The 14,349-nt window shown below is 30.0% G+C and overlaps 1 long non-coding RNA gene across 2 annotated transcripts; it reads left to right on the top strand.

The window, feature by feature from the left end:
- Positions 1-1,467: 1,467 nt before the first annotated feature.
- LOC147910963 (uncharacterized) lies at positions 1,468-13,421 on the top strand. 2 transcript variants are annotated; one of them, XR_015545754.1, is made up of 2 exons: positions 1,468-1,774; positions 9,487-13,421. It is a non-coding gene; the product is annotated as an uncharacterized LOC147910963 (long non-coding RNA). The 2 variants fall into 2 exon arrangements; XR_015545753.1 differs by having other exon boundaries at positions 1,471-1,746.
- The last annotated feature ends 928 nt before the right edge of the window (positions 13,422-14,349 follow it).

Genomic DNA, 14,349 nt, shown 5'->3' with positions numbered 1-14,349 from the left:
AACGTTGCTAAGAACAGGATAGTTATTGAAAAGAGATAAAATTGTATTAATTGTAATGCAGTTGCACGTAATGTCAATTTGCCAATTCAGGCTGAGAATCGTAAAAGCGATTTTACTAAGTGGTACATAGTTTCCTTGACATCTTTAACTGAGTGTGAGATCTCTTTAAGGTATTCAAGACTGACAGCATGAATTATGGTTACGCACTTCGAAGAATAAGACAATTAACCTAAATATATTTTATCTTATGTTAAATTCGAATTAACAATATTTGATAATTATTAGGTGTTGGAATTAATTCGTAGCGTTTTTTAATGAAAGAATGTTATTTATTTCACATGAGCATTAAAAAATACATTAATGAAAGTACTTCCCATCACTTGTAAAACGCTACGAATTAATTCCAACACCTAATAAAAAAAATATATTAAATGGAAGATATAATTAAAGATGTTCAGTTATTTTAAAAATTATATATTTCTTAACAGATTGAATTGTCTTTATCTGATAAAAGACAATCAGTTCAATTGAGTGTTATTTTCTTTATTTACAATAATCCAAGATTTTATTTTAAGCATTTTTATAAATAAATTTAAAATAATGAAATTCTATTTAAATATAGCTTAAAATAAAAAATTAAATAAGGTATAATTAAAAATAAAATCTTATATGTTCGTATTTCTAATAGTGAAATGGAATTTCGTAAATTTCTACTATTTCATAATGAAAAAATTATCAATAATTTAATACTGCCTACTTTGTCTTGTCTTGTTTTATGTTACATCTTTGTAGTATTGTTTTCAATTCTTCATATTTTTCTCATGGTTCATAAATTAATCAACAATTTCATACTATAATTATTTCTTGGGGATAGTATATGATTGTACAACAATACCAATTATTTTCTATGCAAATATGTTGCAACGACGCTTTCTGACTTGATGAATCTTCCTACGACACAGATGTTTCTTAATTACTATTATCGAAATTCGCCTACCAGTTACATATAATAACGAAATATTAACAGTATTTTCACATCCGCAAAAATCTCATTAAACGTGACTCTTTAAAATCTTTGGAGTAAAATCCAATTCTAAAGAGTGACAAAGAGTGATAATTATGCAAGTGTTGGAAAAGAGAGATTCAACTGTCAATTTATAAGAGTGAGATTTCTCTTTTTAGAGATTTCGCTTCAAAGATTTTAGAGAATAGATATGGATTATTTTCGTTCTTTACGAAGACAAAGCAGATGAACTACTGCGTGATTAATTATATAAGTGAAAAGCTGTATTGAATATCACAAAAAAAAAAAGAAAAATATCGACATTAAATAAAAATTTAAATCTTGATTAATTTTGTACTTCATTAATTAAGTTTTAATCTATTATTGAATGTATATACAGAATTATAGAATATATATACAGAATCCAATTTCTACATGTGTATATGCATCCAGTGTCGCCTTAAGTACAACAGCGCCCTTATAAGGCGGATGGCTTCGCGAGAGGTGGGTCGTTCCCACCTTATTTCACAAAGAGACACATATGTATGACACATCAACTGGGCGCGGGCATGACACATCGACCGACGCTGCAATCGTGCACGTGCACATCTAATGTACATGTACGAAACTGCGATCGCGAAAGTCATTCATTCTTTTCGTTGTTATCGGACCTCGCGAGTCTTTTCGTGAATTACTAATTCCAAGCCTTCTCTTTTACTGGGGAACAGAGCTCATGACTAAAAGTAAGGCTTCCTGTTCTTCATCTCTTCGGTGAGTATTTTAAATATGAAAGAATGTGCTCCGTTTCATATATGTTTATTTTTTGCGCACCTGAGTATCTCAGAATGTCTTATTTTTTGTCAGAATATTTTTTATGTCAGAATATTTTTCTATGCTTGTCATTCAATTTTGAAGCTTCCACTTTGCATCATTAATATTAAGATTGAAGTTTCTTTGTGAGATATTCTGTGAAATATTAAACTTGTGTTAAAAATCTGTCTGCTCTTATTAAATACTTATAGTGTTTTTTGCAATCATACGTATTACTTCTATTATAATATATATGTATAAACTAAAAGAAAAGTTTTAGTATTATTTATGGCTATAATTGCATAGTAAATAATTAGAAGTTTCATTTTTATTATCACTATAATATTAGTAATAATTATGTTTATAGTTATGTATATTAAAAAGAATATATGGTCATCCCCGAAAACGATTACATTATAGCAGTAATAACTATAAAAATAGAGCTCCAAACTATAGTTATTTTACCATGTAATTATAGTCACATATACCAAATACTTTTCTTTTAGTGTACACTTAAAAATAAAATAAAGATTTTTTGAGACATGCAAAAATGTTAATTTTAACATTTTTACATGTTTCAGAAAGTTCACGTCTTTAAGTTAAAATTAACATTTTATTTATTTTTAATAGGGTACCATTTCATTTATGTATCTAATTTTTATTGTACCTAATTTATAGTATCCATAATAGCTCAAGACACACACACACACACACAAAAGGAATGAGACACGCGGTATTCCGTCAACCCACATCTATTGTTCTTCTTTCTTATTTTTCTTCCGCCCTTACACGCGTGGGTTCAAAGGAAGTTAACTAGAAGGAATGAGAGACGAAAGATATCTCTGCAAAAATACATAGAGATCGTTATTTATTTTTTGTTACTTGGATATACTGTAAAAATTGATGGAAAAGTTGTGTATGATAAAAGTTACGTTCAGCAAAAATTTATCGCAAACTTTGGAAAGGTATAAAGTGTATAAAGAAAAAACTTGGAGGCGCAAATGTAGAAATATATCTCATAATAATTTTTTCAAGTCTAAGATTCACACAAAGTTTCAAGAGTTCAAAAATTATGAGTTTACTTAAGTTTGCAAAAATTGTTATTGGTGATCCACGAAGCTGAGAAAAATTGATCGATTGTTTTTTGATTAGACAAAATATTCGGATTCTTTAAACGGGATTTCCACGAATCTCAACGGAGTTTGTAAAGTAGGTCGTCGTTTCAGCATCATTACGGTGGGAACTTTTGCCTTTTCGTCGCTGGCGTCGAGTTTCGATCTTCCGTAGGTGGTAACCTTATCTATACAGCCTTGATTCCAACTGGTCCCGCTAAGTAAAGTTTGGATCGACAGAATTTGCGGAACTTCCGGTGACTATTACTCACAGTAAAGGAGTTTTCCGATTATTACCACGCTCACATGCATATTACGTTGGGTCGCGTTGAAATAACGTAAACATTAATAATATGTCTGGCAAGGTACAAAAACTAATTATGGAAGTACGAATAACAATTTTATAACAAATCAATATAGCAAGTCATCGAACAATTTGTCAAATGCGTAAATCGCGGTGACTGTTGATCACGACGAAGAATTTGAAATCAATATACTCTGTCAATATCATTGAACTTTGTCTCGTTTGATTAAAAACGCGTGATAAGAGAAAAAAAGTACTGAATTGCGAGATTCTCATACGTAGAGATCACTTGTTTTTGAGATCTTTAACCTATACGACCTAAAACTAGATATTCGCTCATCTGTTATAAACATATGGTCGATTTACGTAACAATGTACGTACACGTTATGTACATTAAACGATTACCTACTGCAGTAATAAAGGAAGAACAGAAGAATCTTATTTGACATAAAACGCAGTAATTAAATTTTTATATTATATTCAATATTTATTGCTACTCGTATTGTCATGTGACAATAAAATTTTGTTTATAGGTTAAATTTAGGGCTCGGTCTTATTTCAAATAAATTTATTTAAAATATATTTGTAAAATATATATTGTTAAAATATATTTTAAATAAAAAAAAATTAAAACCTTATTTAATATTTATTATTTTAAATAACTTCTTCTGACCTATTTCTTATTTAATATTTTAAATAAGTTTTTAGAACTTATTTTATATTTTTTATTTTAAGTAAGAGTTGTATCAGTCTTTTATCGATTTTAAATAACTTTCTGGAACCTATTTAAAATTTTTCATTTTAAATAAATTGTATCAGTTATGTTATCGATCCGTCAATAAAAGTAACGGTGAGTAGTTAAATTATAGTATATTTATGATGAAGCATGTATGGGATACAAGATATACTTACATATAATGTTACCACCGTTTCAATTTTCTATCTATAGTTCGCGAAAGGTTAATACTATTAAATATTAATTATAGGCTATAGTTCTCAAAAAACTGAAACGTTACTTATAAATGTATATTCATATATTCAAATAAACAAAATCATTAAAAATAAGCTCTACATGCAACGCAATATAATCAATAAGACAAAGCTTAATAAGCCTTGACTTATTAAAAATCATTAAAATATTTTGTGTTTACCATTTGAAATGTTTATTTAAAGTACATATTTCTTATTTTATATTTTAAGTAAATTTTCGAAATCAATTTTTTATTTAAAATAAAAAATTGTCTTCGAAAATTTGTTTAAAATAAAAGACAAGTTATTTTTCTATTTTAAATAAAAGTTATTCTATATTTTAAATAAACAAATATATTTTCAGGTCCTATTTCTTATTTTATATTTTAAATAATTTTTTGTGACCTATTTCTTATTTCATATTTTAAATAAGTTCTTGGAATCTATTTTATATTTTTTATTTCAAATAAATCATATCAGTTACTTTACTGATTCTTACGATTTTATATTTTAAATAAGTTTTTTAAACTTATTTTATATTTTTTATTTTAAATAAGTCGTATCAGTTATTTTACCAAGCCCTGGTTAAATTACAATCATTCTGTATGAAATATAATATGTACGATACATTGAAATAGATATCGATAGCTTCACAAAGATATATTGATTATTAATTTTACATAATATTGATATTACATATAATAATAGACTTTCTCTGAATTTTGCCTGTTTCATTGAAGATTACCGTATCAAAGTCATCAAACAGCTTTGATAAAACGAAATTATTTATAATTTTTTAATAAATAGCGAGACAAACGTCGTTGAATTTTAATTAAAGCTTTTGTTTAACTACATTGATTTATTCATCACTCCATCCCCTTGATGCAATTCGCGTTCTTTTAATACTTATTCTTTTGTACTCAATATACAAATTAATTCAAATATTCTTCACCCTATAATTTTCAATTATTCTGAAACCGCTGCGTTAAAAGGAATTTGACAGAAGGCTGTAACTGGCAGCCTGATGTATTGCTAGGATTTATTGTTGAAAAATGAATTTCCCGAATATCGGAGGTGCTAATGAAATACTAATTAAGGTCACGAGGCACAAAAATTTCGCACAATTCTCGGCAACTAATCACTAATCGATAATCATTCATCGACGCGAGCACTAGACGGGAGACATTATCCGATTGATAGCTATTCAAGGACGAGTGAGTCAGCTATCATCGCTAGCGGATTCAGCGAACATGCGCGACCATCGAATATTAATTAGGGATTATAAGTGAAAAATTTTGTGTGTGAGGCTTCTCGAAATGGAGCAACGATGGAGAGCAATGGAGAGAGATTCCCTACTCAATCTCTTTTTCTCCCTTACGGCATTGGTATATGATTTCGAGACACTTCAAAACTGCCGTGCGGTTGCTCTCAAGATCATTTGTTTTTCGAAAATCCTCTTTCATCCCTTGTCTCTTTGTGAGCAACATCCCGCATCAAATTTCTCTATATCTATAAATGATGAGAACGAATGACAATGACGTTTGTACAGCGACTTTTCTATTTTTAGTATTTATTATCTGCACAGAAAAAATACTTTTGCTGAAATATCTAAAAATTTAGGTACAAATCTATTTCTGGGCTGTCAAAATAATTACATAAGAATAATTATGTGAAAATATAAGCATGATACATAAGGCTGTAAAAAGTTTTGACATTCTAACAACCAGTTTGAGCGGCTTAATTAATATTTGAATAATCCAACATTATTTTCAGGACTGTATTTAATTAAACTTTTAGGAAAACTTCAGGAAAATTAATCAGGAAACTCTTTTCGTATATGATTCGCGCGAATTAATTTTAAGCTAAAGCTCTTATGTATAACTGCAGTTGAATGATTTAAAACAAAAATACAAAAACGAAGCAATAATTATAAAAATTTGAAGAATTTACGAAAATTTTCTCTCCAAGATATTTTGCGCTGTCTTCACAAACGACTACGGTCGATACGTTGATGAATTCATTCACTGCGCGTGTTTATCTTTTCAATCTGAAAATGATGTTTTAATTAAAATCTGATAGGTCACCGCAATTAGCGCTGACGCTCCTGCAACGAATGATAATCGCATGGGAAACAAACAAAGCACGTAGATTCGGGCGGCGACGTGCGCAAGCTTGATGCGGAGAAATTACTTTCCACGACTACTGGACGATAAATGCTTACGTCGTTTCTCGGTGTTATTCATTACAGCAATCTTATTATCCGTTCTTTATGGTCCATAGCTTCTCCGAAGTATAAGGTAAAGCGTTTTACTATGGACGACGCGCGTGTATCACGGACAACGTTATAATGACATTTCCGCCGAGGTGCTTTCCCACCGCTTGCTCGCAATTTCTCTAGTCTTATCGCTAATGCCAAAATTAGAATATCTAAGGTAATATCTTGGAGAAAAAGCAGAGAAAAAGCTTCCAATGTGAAAAATGACAAAATTGTACGAGATATTTTATAGAACTAAAACAAGTTATCTTAAAAATCAATATTGATATGGTCGATATTTATGAATTAAAAGATATATATCTTTTAACTATTTCACATAGACATTATAAAGAAAGTATTCGGATCGAGAAACAATATTCGTATAACTTTTCATTATGTATTTAAAATATCGTGAGAATGAGAACAGGCAGTCTTAAATTAAAGAAAATTTATAGTTCATGAAAACCGACTCTGCCATAGCAATAAAAAAAGCTAAGACAAATGGGAGAGGCTTTGAGAGCACCGTTTGAAGAGTCTTCGGGAGAGAGACGGTTTCGTTCGCAAATACTACTCGTACATTTAATTGCGGAGAAACCATTTAATACGATAGGATGTATCGTTCAACCTTTGGCAAATCAAAGGCAATAGTACGTAACCGTATTTAAAATATCGGGGCTTACTGCGTCATAGATTCGATTTTAAATTGGAGAGAGAAAGAAGGGAAACGATACGATAAGAGTGACGAGGAGGAAGGCTTACGATTCCGCGATTAAATCGCTACGGGAACACCGATAATTCTCCTTTCTGTTTGATCTCTATTCTGCTTTTTTACGCACAAACGCAACGTCTCGCAAAATGTAAAGAGAATGAAGATACTTCTCTATTGTAATTATCTTTCGTATTGTACTATGTATACAATCTATATTATCATGATTAAAATATGTTATTCTATAATTCTTATTTAAGGTTATTAGAATTTACTTAAGTATGATTTCTAATCAGTCTTTTAGCTGTTGTCGCGCCTTTTGCGTACATCAGCTGTCGCTCTTATTTTTTATCATATATCTTATTTATCTATTATTTGTAAATAGCTGTATCAATAAAGTTATTATTATTATTATATAGAATAAAATCGTGGAATATCACGGAGAGAGAGAGAGAGAGAGAGAGAGAGAGAGAGAGAGAGAGAGAGGAGGAGGAGGAGGAGGAGGAGGAGGAAGACAGAGAGATGATGGGAGGAGAGAAGGAAGAGAAGGGAGAGAGAGAGGGAGAGAGAGAGAGAGGGAGAGAGAGAGAGAGAGAGAGAGAGAGACGAGGCATATCTTTCTTTCTCAGAAGAAAATCGCTCCCTTTCTCAGTCTAATCATTTTCGAGAATAATATAGATTATATAATATAGATTATATATTGGCATAAATAATATTTTTTCTACTTTTTTTCCTGTCTTCTCGTAATTTCTACGGAAATCAGCCTTAAAAAAAGTTATTATGTGCAAGAAGACTTTCTTAAGCAAATTTCAGTTAATTAGATCCGACTATCTTCCACAATTAAGGTAACTTCAGCAAATACACCGCGCTGGGATTTACGCTAGAAGTCAGAAAAAATAGGAAGTAATTTCTCGCAACTACTCTGTTACATACTTTTATATTATATTAGTATTATGTTATAATTTCAGTTTCTTACCGTTAATATTAATGTATTTATTGTGAGTTGAATCGATTTGTCACTGTAATAAGTAACACCATCATAAATTATAATCTACACAAAATGATTAATGTAGGGCGTGTAAAAGACTTAGTGGTTATTTCGTGATACATGTAGTGGAATAGTAAAGTATATTGTGTAGCAAAATACAAATGCTTTGCTTTCGTATTTTTTGTTTAGTTTGTTGTCTATTCCACCTATTTGAGATATACGACATTTTTAGTGAGCGGAATTTATGCCCAAAGCATACAAAGTGCGCAGATTGAATTCAGTGCACTAAATACAATAAACGCATTATATGAAATATATACCTCATGTCATAACACTTGTAATATATGTAGGAAAATTGATAAATTAATTATTATTTAATACTTCATATACAAACTTATCATTTTTATTTCTCAAAACTTTATAAACAAATTTTATATGTTATTGTGTCTTATTATGCGTCTTATTTATATGCATTATTTATAAATTTGGTATAAGCCGCACATATCCCCCCTCCCCCAATATCGAATAGTCATATATCCCACCCCTATAAGATATACAGCAAAAATGCAAAGGTTTTAAAAAGTTTAGTTTTTAATATGAAAAATAAATATTTCGGATTTTTAATATTTTTTTCATAGTGTAAACAGTACAAAGTTTTTACTGATATAGTTCGTTTACTATATAGTTTGTTTATATAGTAAATAATACTTAATAAATTAAGTTTTTGATAGATGCGGCGTATATATTAGAATTACCCTATGCTCCGAAGATCAAAATTTGCTTAAAATGTCCCTCTCGGAACATTTATTAATTAGAAAAATCTGTATTTTTCAAATTCAGTTGTTTTGAAGACTGAATCCGATCAAATTTTTTGAACATGGCGAGATAATCTATGACATCGTAGATGAAAAATATCTTAAATACATAAATAATTAAAATCGAACTTTCGAAATTCATTATAAAGCAAAATCGATAAAATCAGGGTCAATGAAAATTTTCGTGTTTTATTATTCGCGTACAGGGAGTTCATAAATGAGCATGCTCTTCATAAATATTCATGTTAAAAAAAAGAGAAACAAAAACAGACTGACGCGCATACTGACTTGACTCATAGATTTTTGTAGATTAATTACGGAATTAGATACATAATGGTATTCGACTGATTTCTTGTTTCACTGTGACTGCAATTTTTCTAAATAGGCGATTAATCATTCGAAGCCCTCTATAATTAAAAGTAGATATATTTAATACCTTTTCTAAATCTGAATTTAATAAATTACGTTAAAAAATAAAAACTTGTCACTAATGTGCAATAATAATTCTTTTTTTGCGATTCCAGGCGCAGATGGACTCAAAATCGAAAAAAATAATAGATACAAGCATGATAGCGAGACTAGCCAGTGTCAATATGCACACCGTCACATTAATCATCCAGACAACATCCGTTTCAACCCCGAAGCGAATCTGTATCTGGCAATCAGCCAACATGTGCATGAAAGGTCTACTTTGCGTGAAGACCACGTGTGAATATCAAATGCTTGCCAATGTCCATTTTGTTCCTTTTTTAGTGTCACTTATCTTGGAAATCGATATTGTATTATTTATTATGCTTATAAATATATTAAAAATTTTATGTATTATATGTATTAAATTATATGCAATTATATGTATTAAAAATTCGATTGTATTTGATCATTTCATGTAAAAAATAAGCAAATATGCTTTAAAAGCGGATAATATTTTAAATGTATATAAATTATTAATTATAATAGTGATAAGATAAAAAGAGTAGTAAAAAGTAGAATTCTCTCGCGAGTGCTGGCAACTAAAAATAAAATTTATCACACTGGATTTTCAAGCAATGTACTCGTGAGGTAAGGTACTTTTCCGCATCTGCACCCTCATAACGCGATTATATGAAACTTTTTCAACGATAATGTTTCGAGACATGCTGAGAGAGGATGTCAGGACTCAGGACTTTGTCGCGAATCTCAAAGCATGCTGTCCGTAAGAGCAAAATGAGCAGAAAAATGTGAAGATGGACGTCCAAATATTTGAATCTGGCTATCAATCGTTAGTATTCATATGTTATAATATTTTATTCCTGGAAGATCTCGAAAAATTATTAATCTAATTAAATTAGATATAATTAGATTTGTGACGGATAACGTTACGTACAAGAGGTAAATCGCTGAGGGCATTATGCTGTACAAATTTGAGGAATTACTGGGAATTACAGGGCATTACTTAAGAGAATTGTGTATTATATAATAAGCGCGGTATGAAGTTATGCATCACTAGGGCATTAGTGGGTATTACTAGAGCATTAATTTGGGCATTATTAGGGCATTAGTGGACATAAAAATTGAGCATTACTTAGACATTACTGAGCATTAGTAAGCATTGATGTACACAATTTTGGTCAGCGGTTTACATCTCGATGATGTATTTATAAAGTTTCTTTGAAAATAACAATGTCAAGAATATCTGATATTTTTTTCGCAATAATGCATTGTTCTGTGTATTTCTTTAGTTAACTATCATTACAATTGTAAAATTGCCTTTTTTAACAATACTAGGTATAATAATAAGTTATACTGTCACGAAATTAACTGTCCGGATGTGTCAATATATCGATTTTTTCAAACTAATGTGTGATAACAATAGTTTCACAATTACCTATTTGTCTAAATATAAATATAAAATACTAATGTCGCAAATGCGTGCGTAACTGTTTAAAGAAATTATCGATTTAACAATTAGTCATCGATTCGGACAATAGTTTCGTGATTATAATTTCAAAGCGACTGTTTGTAAGAACACATTCGTTAAATTCTTCGTGAAAATGTTAAAGAATGTATATATTATAATGACAAAATTAATTGAACGTACAGTGCGCCATTATATCGATTTCTTTAAACTGTTGTCCAAGTGTGAAAAATTACAGTTTTACGTATGCATTATAACTGATTTATATTTATATTTGGATAACTAATTGTGAAACTACCAATGTCGTAATGCATGCGTGGAATCACAAACATCTGCACAGAAAGATGGCTTTACGTATTTTGAAGTATCTAAAAATTTAACTAAATACAGATCTGAAAATAATTTTGTTTAATTATCAAAATTGTATAGAGTGCTTAAGCGTTGATGACAACACTGCAGAAAGTTTTAACATTCTAGCACTTAATTTAAGCGTCTTACATAATTACATACTTTGATGGTTCAAACAAAATTATTCTCAAATCTACATCTTATACAGACTGTCCCGAAATTCGAGGATAATATTATTACAGCGTGAAACTTCATGAAAAATCAAGTCGAAAAATCCTCTATTATTTTACAATTTTCCAATTAAAAAATGCAGTACTGAAGTTAATAAAAAATTCTGAAAAAAATTCTTAAAGCTATATAAGAAGAAAATAAATAATTTCTGTTTGTTGCTGTTTTTCTGCAAAGTTGATAACACTTGAATAAAAAATTGAAAACCAATATTCGGCAATATTTAATAATTAATATCTTGTCAACTATTATGAAAATGTTGTAATAATATTGTCCTCAAATTTCGGGATTCTATGTGTGTATACATAAATAAATTAAATACATTTCAGATATTTCAGAAAAACCGTTTTTTCCTGTCATCAACAGTTTAAAGAAATCATCGATAATAGCGTATTATAAAATTACTTTTATGACTGTACATGCATGCACAGAACATAATCGAAGAGAAAGAATTGTATATATAATGATAAAAATCAATAATGTAAAATAAAATTGTATTACATTTTAATTATCGCAATAGTAGAGTTTAATATATATGATCGAAATTTAACTTATGTCAGTCATCTCACAAAGGGCCTGTAATGTTGATCGACATCGAGTAGGTCTATTGATGCACTATGTAATGGTATTATGATGCCACTTTAATGTTGTTCGAGTGTGTAATCGTCATGTTCCTCGACGTTCAATCGACATGGTAAGCATTGGAAAAGAGTCCCTCTGTTTTCAAGATAAACGTCAAAACATCCACAACATTTTTGTGCCCAAGTGCCAAAGTGCTGTCACCTTGCGCTTCATATCACGGGGTTCTAATCAATATGTCTGTCCCGGTTTCTTTTCTTGTTTACCAGATTCCAAAACTTCAATTACAATAAGAATAACAAAAAGCGACAGTGTCACCTTCATATGTATTCATATGTGACCATATAGTCATCCAAAGTTTTCGGAAAATAGATTGCGAATAAGATGATATATGAAAGAAATAAAAAAAATTTGCAGAAACTTTTCTTTAGAAACAAAATTTTCTTTACAGAAACTTTACAGAAAATTTTTTTATATATTATTAAAATTAATCTATCACACATGATATTAAAATTTCATGTTCTATCTAAAAGAATACTTTTCTCTCATGTACCTATAAGACATCCTGAAGAATTCACAATTTCAATTTTAATGATTTGAATTTCACAAATAAGATTTAAATTTCGGCTTAAACACAGTGGGAAGAATAATACCTAAAGTTTCAGTCTCCAATGAGAATAATAAAGAAGTTTCAGAGGAATAAAAAGTCACGAATATCTATAGGTACTCAGAATGGAAATATAATAAAGAGTATCGATTTCTAGCATGAAAAAAATGAGATTCGGTAGACAAGACCCACTCCAAGACCGCGTCATTTCTGCATCGAAATCATAGACGTTTCATCTCGAGGACGAAAGAAAAGGATGAAGATCTCTTCGCGCTCGAGATTATTTCTATAACGAAAGAGCGTAGTCAGCGCGCTTCGGGTCACGTCGATCAAAATCAGACACCGACACGATGAAAGGGATGTTCAATATTGTAACTCCATCACATATAGTCGCGGATGACATATTATTATATAATTATTGAATACTTAAGATTGAGTTTATCGCGTGCGTGACAGAAAAAGAGAGATAGGAGAAAAAGAAAGAGAGAGAAAGAGAGAGAGAGAGAGAGAGAGAGAGAGAGAGAGAGAGATAAAGCATGTATTAAAGTTCAAGGGCGAATCTTCCAGGAACATAAAAAAAAGTAGAATAAAACAATAAGCAAATTTTGAATAGACGGAAGTAATCGCAAAAAGCGAATATGAAAGTGAGCAAAATGAGATAGAATATGATGAGAGAGAGAGAGAGAGAGAGAGAGAGAGAGAAAGAGAGAGAGAGCTTGCATTTATTTAAAGCGCCCTGGGCTTGACATCCTCTCAAGCGCATAACAGATATAGAAATATAAGAAGAAACATTTTGATATGGTACAGAAAAAATACAGATACGATATATCTAATTGAATAAATATATGTATATATGTGTGTGTTATGTATGTTCAGATTGAGAGTAAGAAATAAGTTTTATAACAATATTATACATATATAAGAAAACATTAAATAAAGATAAATTAACAAATATTGAAATTTATTAAATTTTTATTAACATATTTAATTAAATTATAATTTTATTAAATTTATTAACATTAGTAAATATCAGCACTAATAAATAAAACATAAACTGTTTCATAGAACAGGATAAAGAGAAATATAAAAAAAAATATTGTGATGTAAAAAATCGCATGCAATATTAGAATAGCGTAAAGATGTATTAAGTGCATTATAGTACATATACATCCAACACAAAAGCAAACCAAAGCAATCAAACGGCTGTCATTCACGATATTGCGACTTGGCTAATAGATATTCATACAATTTAATTTTGAATTTATCAATTAATTGACTATTCCGAAATTCAGGTGAAGAGAGAGAAAGAGAAGAGAGAAGAAACGAAAGTGGCGTGCTTTCGACGAGCTTTAATCGTTTAAGATTATTGTTACCGAGGGTCGATGATATACGCGCCACTTTATACGCGTGCTTTGCATACATGGCGTGATCGATTTGCCAAACTTCGACTGCAATTACTCGATAATATTCGTCGAAAGTAGAGAGAAGACGGATGAAAGAGGGTTGTTGGAATAATGCTAAGTCTTATCAAAGATGTATTAAGTGAGATTACTTTCGTCCACATTTATCCGCTTACTATGTAATAGAGAATAGATTGAGAAACCTTATACACGAGAAAAAGATATATGTCTAAGGTAACATGTATTAATATACATTCCGCATAAATTTTAACTATATGTTTCTAAAAAGAAACAAATAGAAATTGTATTCTTTTATTTTATTTTACAAGAA

The sequence above is a fragment of the Acromyrmex echinatior genome, chromosome 1 (assembly GCF_024713525.1).
Source record: "Acromyrmex echinatior isolate Ae372 chromosome 1, ASM2471352v2, whole genome shotgun sequence".
Taxonomy (NCBI): domain Eukaryota; kingdom Metazoa; phylum Arthropoda; class Insecta; order Hymenoptera; family Formicidae; genus Acromyrmex; species Acromyrmex echinatior.
Note: the sequence above shows the minus strand (reverse complement) of the source record. Positions and strands in the feature narration are given on the sequence as shown.